This window comes from Bombina bombina, chromosome 4 (assembly GCF_027579735.1).
Source record: "Bombina bombina isolate aBomBom1 chromosome 4, aBomBom1.pri, whole genome shotgun sequence".
In the NCBI taxonomy this organism is placed as follows: Eukaryota; Metazoa; Chordata; class Amphibia; order Anura; family Bombinatoridae; genus Bombina; species Bombina bombina.
The window spans coordinates 401,483,556-401,498,490 of NC_069502.1; the positions used below are offsets into that span (position 1 = coordinate 401,483,556).

Genomic DNA, 14,935 nt, shown 5'->3' on the forward strand with positions numbered 1-14,935 from the left:
GCTACTCATGGAGTAAGATCAGGATTCCTAGGATTTTGTCCTTTCTCCAAGAAGGATTGGAGAAGGGGCTATTGGCGAGTTCCTTAAAGGGACAGATATCTGCTTTATCAATTCTACTGCACAAACGTCTGGCAGATGTTCCAGACGTTCAGTCGTTCTGTCAGGCTTTAGTTAGAATCACCCTGTGTTTAAACCTGTTGCTCCACCATGGAGTTTGAATTTAGTTCTTAAAGTTCTTCAAGGGGTTCCGTTTGAACCTATGCATTCCATAGATTTTAAGCTTATATCTTGGAAAGTTCTATTTTTAGTTGCTATCTCTTCAGCTCGAAGAGTTTCTGAACTATCTGCATTGCAATGCGACTCGCCTTATCTTGTTTTCCATGCTGATAAGGTGGTTTTGCGTACCAAACCTGAATTCCTTCTTAAGGTTGTTACTAATAGGAATATCAATCAGGAAATTGTTGTTCCTTCTCTGTGTCTTAATCCTTCCTCTAAGAAGGAGCGTCTGTTGCACAACTTGGACGTGGTTCGTGCTTTGAAGTTTTACTTACAAGCGACCAAAGATTTCCGTCAAACATCTTCTTTGTTTGTTGTCTATTCTGGAAAACGTAGAGGTCAAAAAGCTACGGCTACCTCTCTTTCTTTTTGGCTTAAAAGCATCATCCGTTTGGCATACGAGACTGCTGGACAGCAGCCTCCTGAAAGGATTACAGCTCACTCTACTAGAGCGGTGGCTTCCACATGGGCTTTTAAAAATGATGCTTCTGTTGAACAGATTTGTAAGGCTGCGACTTGGTCTTCGCTTCATACCTTTTACAAATTTTACAAATTTGATACTTTTGCTTCCTCGGAGGCTATTTTTGGGAGAAAAGTTCTTCAAGCAGTGGTGCCTTCTGTTTAACCATCTGTCTTGTCCCTCCCGTTCATCCGTGTCCTGTAGCTTTGATATTGTATCCCACAAGTAAAGGATGAATCCGTGGACTCGTCCTACCTTATAGAAGAAAAGTAAATTTATGCTTACCTGATAAATTTATTTCTTTTATGGTACGACAAGTCCACGGCCCGCCCTGTCATTTTAAGACAGATTATATTTTTTGATTTTAAACTTCAGTCACCTCTGCACCTTGTAGTTTCTCCTTTTTCTTCCTGTACCTTCGGTCGAATGACTGGAGGGTGGAGCTAAGGGAGGAGCTATATAGACAGCTCTGTTGTGGTGCTCTTTGCCGCTTCTTGTTAGCAGGAGGATAATATTCCACAAGTAAAGGATGAATCTGTGGACTCGTCGTATCATAGAAGAAATTAATTTATCAGGTAAGCATAAATTTACTTTTTTTGTTATACTGTTTTTTTCTTCAATATCATGGATTTAGAAGATATGAATGTTACTTGTGCCATGTGTCTGAATGCCAATGTTGAACCTCCTGTTCCTTTTTGTCCTCATGCATTGAGAGGTCTTTAAGCTATATATATAAAAAAAAAAAAATTCTGATAAAAACTTGTCTAAAGCGGATGCTTCTCAGGAGTCTAACGATGAGATGCAGAGTATGCTGCAGCTTTCTCCCCAAGCGTCACAGCCCTTAATGCCCGCTCAAGCAGTGCCCTGTACTTATCCACAAGTTTCTGCTGCAGGTACATTAAAGGACATAGCTGCAGTTATGTCTTCTACACTTTCTGATGCGTTATCTGCCTTTCCTATACTTCAAGGCAAACGTAAAAGGAAGGGCAACTACAGTATGTGGTCAATGAAGTTTCTGGTGCTATGATGACAATCTCGGACGTACCCTCCCAGGGCTCTGAGTTGGAGGGTATAGAGGTTCTATCGGAAGGAGAAATTTCTGACTCGGGAAGTTCCTTACCTCTGACTGATTCTGAAGTGGTTTCTTTCAGGTTTAAACTAGAACACCTCCGCCTGTTACTCAGGGAGGTTTTAGTGACTCTGGACGACTGCGATTCAGTAGTGGTCGCGCCTGAGAAGTTGGACAGATACTTAGAAGTTCCTTCTTACTCTGATGTTTTTCCAGTTCCCAAGCGAATTTCGGAGATTATTTCTAAGGAATGGGGGAGACCAGGTATTCCCTTCTCTCCTCCCATTTTCAAGAAGATGTTCCCTATAGCTGACACTGTCAGGGAATCTTGGCAGTCGGAACATAAGGTGAAGGGAGCCATTTCCACCTTGGCTAAACGAACTACTATCCCTATTGAGGATAGTTGTGCTTTTAAAGTTCCTATGGATAAAAAGTTGGAGGGTCTGCTTAAAAAGATCTATGTTCACCAGGGTTTGTTATTGCAATCGGCTGCTTTGTGTTGTTACGGTCACTAGTGTGGCAGCTTATTGGTTTGATGCTCTTGCGGAGTCTCTTAAGACTGAGACTTCCTTGGAAGAGATACAGGATCGGATTAAGGCTCTTAAATTAGCTAATTCATTTATTACTGATGCTTCTCTGCAGATTACTAAATTAGCTGCTAAGACTTCAGGTTTTTCTATCCTAGTCCGCAGGGACTTATGGTTGAAACCGTGGTCTGTGGACGTGTCATCCAAGTCTAAACTTCTGGCTATTCCTTACAAAGGGAAGACCCTGTTAGGACCTGGTTTGAAGGAAATTATCTCTGACATCACGGGAGGCAAGGGTCATCTTCTCCCTCAGGATAAAAGAACCAAGCAGAAAGGTCGACAAATTAATTTTCGTTCCTTTCGAAATTTCAAAGGAAACTCTTTCTCCTTTTCCTCTAAACAGGAAGGAAACTATCTGCAATCCAAGGCTACCTGGAGACCCACCCAGTCGTGGAACAAGAGTAAACAGTCCAAGAAACCTGCTGCTGCTTCCAAGTCAGCATGAAGGGTTTGCCCCCGATCCGGGACCGGATCTGGTAGGGGGCAGACTTTCCTTCTTCATTCAGGCTTGGGTGCGAGATGTTCAGGTTCCCTGGGCTATAGAAATAGTGTCTCAGGGATACAAACTGGAGTTCAGAAATTCTTTCCCCCGAGGAAGATTTGTTTCAAGATTATCTGCAGACCAGATACAAAGAGAGGCGTTCTTACTTTGTGAAAAGACCTCTCGTCCATGGGAGTGATTTGTCCTGTTCCAATACAGGAACAAGCACAGGGGTTTTATTCAAATCTGTTCGTGGTTCCCAAAAAGGAGGGAACTTTCAGACCTATATTAGACCTCAAGAGTCTAAACAAATTTCTCAGAGTACCATCTTTCAAGATGGAAACTATTCGTACCATTCTTCCATTGATCCAGGAGGGTCAATTTATGACGACAGTGGATCTAAAGGATGCATACCTTCATGTTCCTATCCACAGAGATCATCACAAGTTCCTGAGGTTTGCCTTTCTAGACAAACATTTTCAGTTTGTGGCTCTTCCTTTCGGTCTGGCCACGGCACCCAGAATTTTCACAAAGGTACTGGGGTCTCTTTTGGCGGTTCTAAGACCACGGGGCATTGCGGTGGCTCCTTATCTAGACGATATTCTAATCCAGGAGTCAACTTATCAGCAAACAAGGTACCATACCGACATGGTGTTATCCTTCCTGAGAACTCACGGGTGGAAGGTAAATCTGGAAAAGAGCTTGTTAATTCCGCAGACAAGGGTACCCTTCTTGGGAACACTAATAGGCTCTATATCCATGAGAATTTTTCTGACAGTGGTCATAAAGTCAAAGATTCGGAATGCATGTCGAACACTTCAGTCCACTCTTCAGCCGTCAGTGGCTCAGTGCATAGAGGTAATCTGTTTGATGGTGGTGGCAATAGACATCATACCGTTTGCTCGATTTCACCTCAGGCCTCTGCAGTTAAGCATGCTTAGGCAGTGGAATGGAGATTATACAGATTTGTCTCCTCAAATAACCCTGGATCAGGAGACGAGGGACTTTCTTCAATGGTGGTTGTCTCTGGATCATCTATCCCAGGGGGCGTGCTTTTGCAGACCTTTGTGGGTGATTGTGACAATGGATGCCAGCCTTTTAGGTTGGGGAGCAGTCTGGGGCTCTTTAAAAGCTCAGGGTGTATGGATTTAGGCAGAGTCTCTTCTTCCCATCAACATTCTAGAGCTGAGGGCGATCTTCAATGCTCTTCGGGCTTGGCCTCAGTTGGCCTCTGCTCAATTCATCAGATTCCAGTCGGACAACATAACGACAGTGGCTTACATCAATCATCAGGGAGGAACGAGAGGAGTTCCTTAGCGATGACAGAAGTAGCCAAGATAGTCCAGTGGGTGGAGGCCTATTCCTGTCATCTGTCAGCGATCCACATACCAGGGGTGGACAACTGGGAGGCGGATTTTCTGAGCAGGCAGACATTTCATCCGGGAGAGTGGGAACTCCATCCGGAAATATTCTCCAACCTGATTCTCAAATGGGGTCTTCCGGAGTTGGATCTTATGGCATCTTGTCAGAATGCCAAGCTCCTGAGATACTGGTCCAGGGACCCCCAGGCCGAGCTGATAGATGCCTTGGCAGTTCCTTGGTCCTTCCCTGGGTTATTGCTTGAATCAAACAGGAGAAGGTATGCCGATCTGGTGGACATGTCATCTCTGCCACCTTGGAAACTCCCATTGAGGAAGGACCTTCTCATTCAGGGGCCCTTCACCCGAATCTAGCTTCTCTGACGCTGACTGCTTGGAGATTGAACGCTTGATTCTATCCAAGCGAGGGTTCTCTGATTCGGTCATAGATACCTTAATTCAGGCGCGTAAGCCGGTAACTAGGAAGATTTACCATAAGATATGGCGCAAATATCTTTATTGGTGTGAATCCAAGGGCTACTCATGGAGTAGAGTTAGGATTCCCAGGATTTTGTCCTTTCTCCAAGAAGCATTGGAGAAGGGGTTATCGGCGAGTTCCCTAAAGGGTCAGATCTCTGCCTTGTCTATTTTGTTGCACAAGCGTCTGGCAAATGTACCAGATATTCAATCTTTTTGTCAGGCTTTGATTAGAATCAGGCCTGTGTTTAAACCAATTGCTCCTCCATGGAGTTTGAATTTAGTTCTTAAAGTTCTTCATGGGGTTCCGTTTGAACCTATGCATTCCATAGATATTAAGTTATTATGTTGGAAAGTTTTGTTTCTTGTTGCCATTTCTTTTGCTCGAAGAGTGTCTGAGCTTTCGGCATTGCAATATAATTCTCCTTACCCTATTTTTCATTCGGATAAGGTGGTTTTACGTACTAAACTTGGTTTTCTTCCTAAAGTTCTTTCAGACAAGAACATTAATCAGGAGATTGTTGTTCCTTCCTTGTGCCCTAATCCTTCTCAGAAGGAACGCCTGCTACACAATTTGGACGTAGTCCGTGCTTTAAAGTTTTACTTACAAGCGACTAAGGACTTTCATCAATCGTCTTCTTTATTTGTCATTTTTTCTGGGAAACGTAAGGGTCAGAAAGCTACGGCTACCTCTCTCTTTCTTTTTGGCTGAAGAGTATCATCCATTTTGCATATGAGACTGTTGGACAGCAGCCTCCTGAAAAAATTACGGCTCATTCATTGTTGCTTCCTCATGAGCATTCAAAAATGATACTTCTGTTGAACAGATTTGCAAGGCTGCAACTTGGTCCTCTCTTCACACTTTTTCTAAATTTTACAAATTTGATACCTTTGCCTCGGGTGAGGCTGTTTTTGGGAGAAAGGTTCTTCAAGCAGTGGTGCCTTCAGTTTAGGTTCCCTGTCTTGTCCCTCCCTTATGCTATAGCTTTGGTATTGTATCCCACAAGTAAGGATGAAATCCATGGACTCATTGTGTTTTTAAAAAGAAAAGAAAAGTTATGCTTACCTGATAAATGTGTTTCTTTTTAGACACAATGAGTCCACGGCCCGCCCTGTTCTATGAGACAGGTTATTATTTTTTTGTTTAACTTCAGACATCTCTGCACCTTGGCTTTTCCTTTCTCTTCCTAACTTCGGTCGAATGACTGGAGTGGGAGGGAGGGGAGTAGCTATATATACAGCTCTGCTGTGGTGCTCTTTGCCGCCTCCTGCTGACCAGGAGGCGTAATCCCACAAGTAAGGATAAAATCCGTGGACTCATTGTGTCTAAAAAGAAACAAATTTATCAGGTAAGCATAAATTTTCTTTATGTAATAAATTGTGTTTATGTACCAGATTCAATCTCTAACTATATATCTAAATATTTCCCCCTAAATTATAGCTGGTTATTTACCATTGCATATAGATATTGAAAGGGATAGAGCTTGCACTTTTAAGCAACTTTCTAAGTTACTCTTATTATGAATTTTTCTTTATCTTGCTATGTTGACTTGAAAAAAAACTTGAAAAAAACAGTACTGTAAGCTTTAGAGCCAGACCATTTTTTGTTCAGCACCTGAATAGGTGTAAATTAGAAAGTTGCTTAAAATTGCATGCTCTATCTGAATCATGAAAGAAAAAAATTGGGTTTAGTATCACTTTAAGTTAGAAGTGAAGCCCATACTTACTTTGTTGAGAGGCCTCTTGCCAAGGAGGAAAACCTTTTGCATTGGTGGAGAACTAACAAAGATAAAATATCCCACCTTTGGGAAAATGGCAAAGCCTACTACTCCAAGGCACCTCAACACCACCTGATGTTGACATTTTTGCATTTCAATGCAAAGTTTCTGGAATACTAAATATCAGAATGTTATAACCAGTGATAGTCTTTGTAGGTCCACCTCTTTTCAAACATTTCGTTTTTTTGTTTTGCTGAATTATAAAAATGTGTGCTGCTGGGTCGCAAATTACTATGGCTCCGGCAATATTCTATCTCTATACATCAAATTGACCACTTAGTTGACCGAATATTGCTTCAAAAGGAAGGCAGAAATCCTAGAGAATTGACCTAAGCAGTTGTACATCCAGAGGAAACTGAAACAGCCGAGTTATTGTATTGTGCAGAAGTCCATTGTTTAGCGGCCATCTTCCTACCCTTGTGGCGCATCTTCGTCCTACTAACCTAAGCTCCTATACCTACTGCCTACCTGGATTCCTGGGACACGCCAGACGAACTACTACTTTATCCACCTTACCACTACAAAATATTGATTCAGGTGGTGCAAAACGTCCTCTATACCTACCGTCATGGAAGAGCTTTGCAACACGGCAGACGCAGTGTTGCAGGACATTGAGAGAGCTTTGTCTTTTGATAATGGACCATGTTCCCCCTCACAAATTCTTCAAACGTGAAATGAATGAACCTGGTGGCAGAGCCTACCTGTACTGGCATTCCCCTATCGAAGGTTGATTGGAGTGTAGAATATCGCACAGTGAACACCAAAGCAGTGAGATTGAACCAGTGGTTACCAGGAATAGATGTCTGCTTAAGCCGGATTAAGCTCTGACGCTCTGGGGAGACGTGACACTACCAGAGATATATGCCTTTGGAACAGCAGAAGACAGAGGCTTCAAGAGGAATCCTACTGCTGAATTAGCACGTTTCTGAGAAGTGTTTCTGGTGGACTTAGAACTGAACCTTCTAGATACATATACCTATACCGGTTCTATAATCCAGTTTTATAATATATGCCGTCTCAGATTTGATTTTTGAAGACCGTTTAATGGTTTGGACTGGTTATGCTCCTTTAATATATTTTACAGCATTGACTTATATAAATCTGTTAAACACCCACTACCTCCCATTATATTGGGAAACTGCAGCTACAAGTACAGCCTTGTTACTGAATATCCTTTCACAATTCTCCAACACGTATACATATACAGTATTAAACAGAATACAAACAATGTATAATGGGCTTCACATAGAGCCATGTAAAGCTAAAGGCAATTTATATTTGACCTACACACATATTGTTTGCCCTGCAGCGCGGTATTAATTGTTCTGCTGTCAACGGCCGAGACAGCGGGACTGAATACTATGACATTAGTGGCAATCCGTGCTTAAATTTAATGATAGTTTGATAAGTATATGTATAGACATCTCTCTCATACATGAAGCTCTCCAGAGTTCTCTATAATATAATATAGAGTCTATATTTCCCATATACCAGCCTTCCCTTAGGGACCATGCCTCATATAGCTTGATATGACACTATATAGTCTGTGGCATATTTTGTTTACTTTGTACAATTTATTGGCTACACTATGCTTTCATATGAAGTCCAAAAGTATATATTTTGGAGGCTTCAAAACATATATAGCACGCTGTCCCTAAGCTGGATATTGCAAATACTGGAATCTCCCTCCCCCACCAGAGGAAAATATATCCTTTTAGCCCTATCTCCCCAAATCAATATTTTAGATGTTTTATGATAATTTCATTACAATATTCCCTCCTCCCCTGTATAGTTTCACATGATACTACTACTGCATATCTATTCCCTGTATTTTAATCAGCTACGTATTATGCAGTAATACTATACCCAACTACTTATATTTCCAACGTTAATAGTCCCAAAGCGGCTTTTACGTACAAGGGGAAACGGCCAAGACAACCATAAGTGAGGTTTGATATGGATCCTATTTTATAGTTATCTATGAGCAAAGCTGCTATGTCCTAAAAAAATGTTTTACACTATATATGATATAAAACCTTAGAATCCTATTTAAATAGTCTGTTCATGCTCTACAAAGGTCCATAGCTCATGCTTAGATTTTGATGTAAAGGACAAATAATATTGAATGTCACATCAAAACAAAAAGTGTGCTGCTTGATATCTTGATAAAGCTCTGAAAGGAGTGAAACGCGTTGAAACGAAACTAGTAACATATACTAAACTCTGAGGATCAACCATCAGCATATAGAAAAGTATTCATCAACCTGGGTTGTACTTTGACTTTCATATCCCCTGGCGGATAGTAGGAAAGAGGTTGCGTGCACAGCACTAAGAGCAATCTCCAACTGTAATTGTGACCATAGAGAGCCGACTCATATTCGGAGAACAGCGGAGTACCATACAGGAATTCACGGTGGTTTCTGGTTGGCTGGATAGAGACGAGCCCCCGAGACGTAACTAGTGACGTCAGACACCGAAACCTCGAGGAACACACACGAAGGCTAACTGACACAGACTGGCTACGGGTAAAATAATATACCAGACATCTGAGATAAGGTACAGACGTATTTAAGTTATATAAGACCGAAAACTACAATCTGAGACTTTGTTAACACTATAACGGAAATATCCTAAGGAGTGAACTTTCTATATATGCAGTATCTACCACTCTATCGCACTCTGGTATTTGGATTTTGAACTTTTCATATTACAATATATTTTTAGATTGTTATATTTATCTTATTGACACAGTGCACTTTCAATAGATATACAGGGAGACGTCCCGATGTTTTAGAGATATATGTTTGATTCATTTTTAAATTTTGACTGTTTATTAAATATGTATATACATTTTATTTAGCGTTCCTGGTCATTTATATTTTACAAATATTTGTCAGCTTATAAGAGGTATCTTAAGCTTTTAGCGCCCTTACTTCCCCTCTTTTTGTCCACGGATTTCATCCTTACTTGTGGGATTACGCCTCCTGGTCAGCAGGAGGAGGCAAAGAGCTCCACCTCAGAGCTGTATAAATAGCTCCTCCCTTCCCTCCCAACCCAGTCATTCTATTTGCCTGTGTTAGTTAGATAGGAGAAAATGAGGTGTTAGTAAAGATTCTTCAATCAAGTGTTTATTATTTTTAAAGTGGTGCTACTTTGTGCTAGGGTGTAGCCTAGACCAGCTCAGTCTCTTCAGTAAAAAGAGAAGCATTGGGTGGCTTTAAAGCAATAGGAACTAGTGGGACACAATTCTCACTGCGCCTCCTATACATATTCGCTGCCCTAATACAGATAGCCTAAGCTCTTTTAACTCTGGCTGATCTTTGTCCACAGGGCTATGGGAGGGAGAGGACCTCTGAAAACCTGCTGGACGGCCATGCTGTCGCACAGCATTTTCAGGTAAGTGCTAACTTTTTTTCTGGGGGAAGAATACTCAGAATAAGTTGGATCACTTTATTTTCTATACTAGACCTCCTGTGATACTAGGCTCCTTATAGGGGTTGCTGCAATATGTCTCCTAGCGTGCTAGGGGTTGCTTGGTTGGTATGGAAGGCACTGGGGCTAATTGTGAATCTCCTTCTGGTGGTCCTTACTATTAACGGTAACCAACCGGGAGTTTTCTTATGAGCTGTACTGCTCGAGCTCAGTGTGAGGGGAATTCCCTTTTTAATATTTGTGTCAAGGGATTCGATGTTTTGAAAGACTGAGGCTCTGTGTGGGGATACTTTTATGTGCTTGCACGGGCCATGCGGTATAGCTGCTCAGTTTGTTATTTCTCCTTTAGCAATGGCTGAACGGCCGGGAGTTTACTATTGCAATGCCCACGGAGGGCAGAGCTTATCTAGGTACTGCGTTGTGGATGCCAATATGTGTTTTTAGACTAAGTTGGCGTGTTAGATCCAGGGCGATCTTTATACTACCTAAGAGGTAGATGGCCCAGTTGTTGTTTATCCCGGTATCTGAAAAGATGGCAAATGGGAGATACATTTTTGCACGCCCACGAGGGGCGGAGTTTGGCGCCAGTTTATTTGCTCTTTTCTGCTTAAGCTTCTGGTTATCGGAAGGATCAGGGGATAAACATATTTTTTTGTACGTTTCCGGTTATCGGAATGGACTTGGTGTCACTGTTTGTGCTTCAATGACAGCGTTTCAGCCAAAGTCACACCTTTGTATGGAAGGTCTGTTCCTTGGTGTGCATTCATCCTTTGTGACTTAGGATGGAACAGAAGCACACAACAATAGAGTTTCCTTTAAGATATAAAAGGAATTAAAGCTCTTAACTTCAGTTATAAAATTTCTGATACTTTCTTGCAGATGGCGGCTAAGAGTTCGGGATTTTTCGTCTTGGCACACGCAGAGCCTTATGGTTGTAATCTTGGTTTGCGGATGTGTCATCTACATCTAATCTTTTGGCTATTCCTTACAAAGGGAGGACCCTGTTCGGGCCTGACTTGAAGGAGATTATTTCTGACATCACGGGAGGTAGGAGTCATTCCCTCCCTCGGGATAAGAAATCCAAACAGAGGGGGCGACAGAGTAATTTTCGTGCCTTTTGAAACTCTAAGGGAACCCCCCCTTCCCCTTCTTCTACACAGGAAGGTAACTATTCGCATGCCAAATCTACCTGGAGACCAAACCAGTCTTGGTACAAGGGTAAATAATCCAAGAAGCCTGCTGTTGCTCCCAAGTCTGCATGAAGGGTTAACCTCCGATCCGGGACCAGATCCAGTAGGGGGTAGACGGTCTTTTTTCATCCAGGCTTGGATACGAGATGTTCATGATCCCTGGGCATTAGAAATAGTGTCTCAGGGATACAAGCTGGAATTCAAAAATTCTTCCCCCAGAGGAAGGTTTTTTCTTTCTCGATTGTCTGTAGACCAGATAAGAGAGAGGCGTTCTTATGCTGTGTCAGGGACCTCTCCTCCATGGGAGTACTTGGTCCCGTTCCAATTCGGGAACAGGGGTTTTATTTAAATCTGTTCGTGGTTCCCTAAAAAGGAGGGAACTTTTGGACCTATCTTATATCTCAAGAGTCTAAAGGATGCATATCTTCATGTTCCTAACCACAGAGATCGTCACAAGTTCCTGAGGTTTGCCTTCTGGACAAACATTTTCAGTTTGTGGCTCTGCCTTTCGGTCTGGTCACGACGCCCTGAATTTTCACAAAGGTTCTAAGACCGCGGGGCATTGCAGTGGCGCCTTATCTGGATGAAATTCTGATCCAGGCTTCGTCTTATCAGCCGGCAATGTCTCATACTGACATTGTTCTATCCTTCCTGAGGATTCATGGGTGGAAGGTAATTCTGGAAAAGGGTTCGCTAGTTCCACAGTCCAGGGTTCCTTTCTTGGGAACTCTAATCGACTCTCTATCCATGAAAATCTTTTTGACTGAGGTCAGAAAATTAAAGATTCTGATCACATGCCAAGCCCTTCAGACCAATCCTCGGCTGTCAGTGGCTCAGTGCATGGAGGTAATCGAATTGATAGTAGCGCCAATGAACATCATTCCGTTTGCTCTGGTTCATCTCAGGTCTCTGCAACTGAACATGCTCAGACAGTGGAATGGAGATTATACAAATTTGTCTCCTCAAATAAATCTATATCCGAAGACAAGGGGCTCTCTTCTATGGTGGTTGTCGCTGGATTATCTATCCCAGGGGACATGCTTTCGCAGACCCTCATGGGTGATTATGACGACGGATGCCAGACTGGTAGGATGGGGAGCTGTCTGGAACTCCCTGGGGGCCTAGGGTGTATGGAATCGAACGGAGTCTCTCCTTCCCATCAATATCCTAAAGTTGAGAGCAATATTCAATACGCTTCAGGATTGGCCTCAGTTGGCTTCGGCTAATTTCATCAGATTCCAGTCGGATAACATTACGACTGTAGCTTACATCTATCATCAGGGAGGAACAAGGAGTTCCTTGGCGATGACAGAAGTAGCCAAGATACTTCAGTGGGTGGAATCTCACTCTTGTTATCTGTCGGCGATCCACATCCCAGGTGTGGAAAACTGGGAAGCGGAATTTCTGAGCAGACAGACATTTCATCCGGGCATCCGGAGGTATTTGCCAACCTGATTCTCAGTTGGGGCAGGCCGGAGTAGGATCTTATGGCGTCTCGTTAGAATGCCAAGCTTCCGAGATACGATTCCAGGGATCCCCAGGCCGAGCTGATAGATGCCTTGGCAGTACCTTGGTCTTTCAGCCTAGCTTATGTGTTCCCTCCATTTGCTCTCCTTCCCCGGGTGATTACTCGAGTCAATTAATCATCAAAAGAAGCTGTGTTCAGAAATTAGTGATCCCCAGGTGCTCAAAACGTGTATCAAAGCACCCAATCATGGGGAAATTTCAGGTCCCAATTAGCAGCGTATTAGTCTAGGACCAAAATGTCAATATGGAAAGTCACTAGGGTAGGAACAGAGTCCGTTATGCCAAGGAAAAAGTAAAGTCCCAAAGTTTCCAAGTATCTCAGTATCAGGTATGTCCCAGAGCCTAATAGTCACGGGTGGCAGTGTTAAATCACAATATTGCGTCTCCGATCAACTCTTACCCTCCAATTCGCTGGTGGGGTGCCTGGGGACACTTCTGTACTTCTCCTCGAGTAGGCGATAAGGCCCTTCCGGGGGGGTGCAGTCTGTGTTTCCCTTCTCGGCGTGTCGCAAGGAGATCCGACGCAAGGACGTTTCCTCAGTACCTCACCCGTGACGTTGCAAGGCTAAACCAAGTGGTATTTCCTGGGGGGTAATCCGTGAAGGCAAGTGAATCGGCTCTGTTACCCGAAGGTGGCTTATGCAAGTAAGTGGTGCTATGAAGCGGTAAACCCAACCGCTTAAGGAACATAAAGTCAAAGGAAAAGAGTAGCACCAATATTATAGAAATAATATTTCTTACCACAGCAGATACTGCGTCTTATTGGTGCTACTCTTTTCCTTTGACTTTAGATTACTCGAGTCAAACAGGATAGGGCTTCAGTGGTCCTCATCGCTCCTGCATGGCCTCGCAGGACTTGGTATGCCGATCTGATGGACATGTCATCTCAGCCACCGTGGAAGCTTCCATTGAGGAAAGACCTTCTCATTCAGGGACCCTTCCATCACCCGAATCTAGTTTCTCTGCAGCTAACTGCTTGGAGATTGAACGCTTAATTTTATTTAAGCGAGGGTTTTCTGATTCGGTCATAGATACTTTGATTCAGGCACGTCAGCCTGTTACTAGAAAGAATTACCATAAGATATGGCGTAAATATCTTTGTTGGTGCGAATCCAAGGGCTACTCACGGAGTAGGGTTAGGATTCCCAGGATTTTGTCTTTTCTCCAAGAAGGATTGGAGAAAGGGTTGTCCGCAAGTTCCTTAAAGGGACAGATTTCTGCATTATCTATTTTGTTACACAAGCGTCTGGCAGATGTTCCAGATGTTTAATCTTTTTGTCAGGCTCTGACTAGAATCAGGCCTGTGTTTCGACCAATTGCTCCTCCTTGGAGTTTGAATTTAGTTCTTAGAGTTCTTCAAGATGTTCCATTTGAACCTATGCCTTCCATAGATATTCTTATTATCTTTGAAAGTTTTGTTTTTGGTTGCTATTTCTTCTGCTCGCAGAGTATCTGAGCTTTCGGCATTACAATGTGATTCTCCTTATCTTGTTTTTCATTCGGATAAGGTAGTGTTACGTACCAAACCTGGTTTTCTTCCTAAGGTTGTTTCAAATAAAAATATTAATCAGGAAATTGTTGTTCCTTCCTTGTGTCCTAATCCTCCTTCTACGAAGGAGCGTCTGTTACATAATTTGGACGTGGTCCTTACTTTGAAGTTCTTCTTGCAAACAAATAAAGACTTTCGTCAGTCTTCTTCTCTGTTTGTAATTTTCTTTTTGGCTGAAGAGTATCATTCGCTTTGCATATGTGACTGCTGGACAGCAGCCTCCTGAAAGAGTTACAGCTCATTCCACTAGGGCTGTTGCTTTCTCATGGGCATTCAAAAATGAAGTTTCTGTAGAACAATTTTGCAAGGCTTCACCTTGGTCTTCTCTTCACACTTTTTCCAAATTTTACCAATTTGATACTTTTACCTCAAATGAGGCTGTTTTTGGAAGACAAGTTCTTCAAGCAGTGGTGCCTTCCGTTAGGTTCCTGTCTTGTCCCTCCCGTTTCATCCGTGTACTATAGCTTTGGTATTTTATCCCATAAGTAAGGATGAAATCCGTGGATTCATCGTATCTTGAAAAAGAAAAGGACATTTATTCTTACCTGATAAATTTGTTTCTTTTACGATACGATGAGTCCACGGCCCGCCCTGTTCTATGAGACAGGTTATTTTTTTGTTAACCTTCAGACACCTCTGCTCCTTGGCTTTTTCTTTCTCTTCCTAACTTCGGTCGAATGACTGGGTTGGGAGGGAGAGGAGCTATTTATACAGCTCTGCTGTGGAGCTCTTTGCCTCCTCCTGCTGACCA

General features: G+C 42.7%; 1 protein-coding gene across 2 annotated transcripts in view; it reads left to right on the forward strand.

The window, feature by feature from the left end:
* RFC4 (replication factor C subunit 4) overlaps positions 1-14,935 on the forward strand; it is a 271,306-nt gene that overhangs the window by 74,844 nt on the left and 181,527 nt on the right. The gene's annotated exons all lie outside the window — the stretch shown is intronic.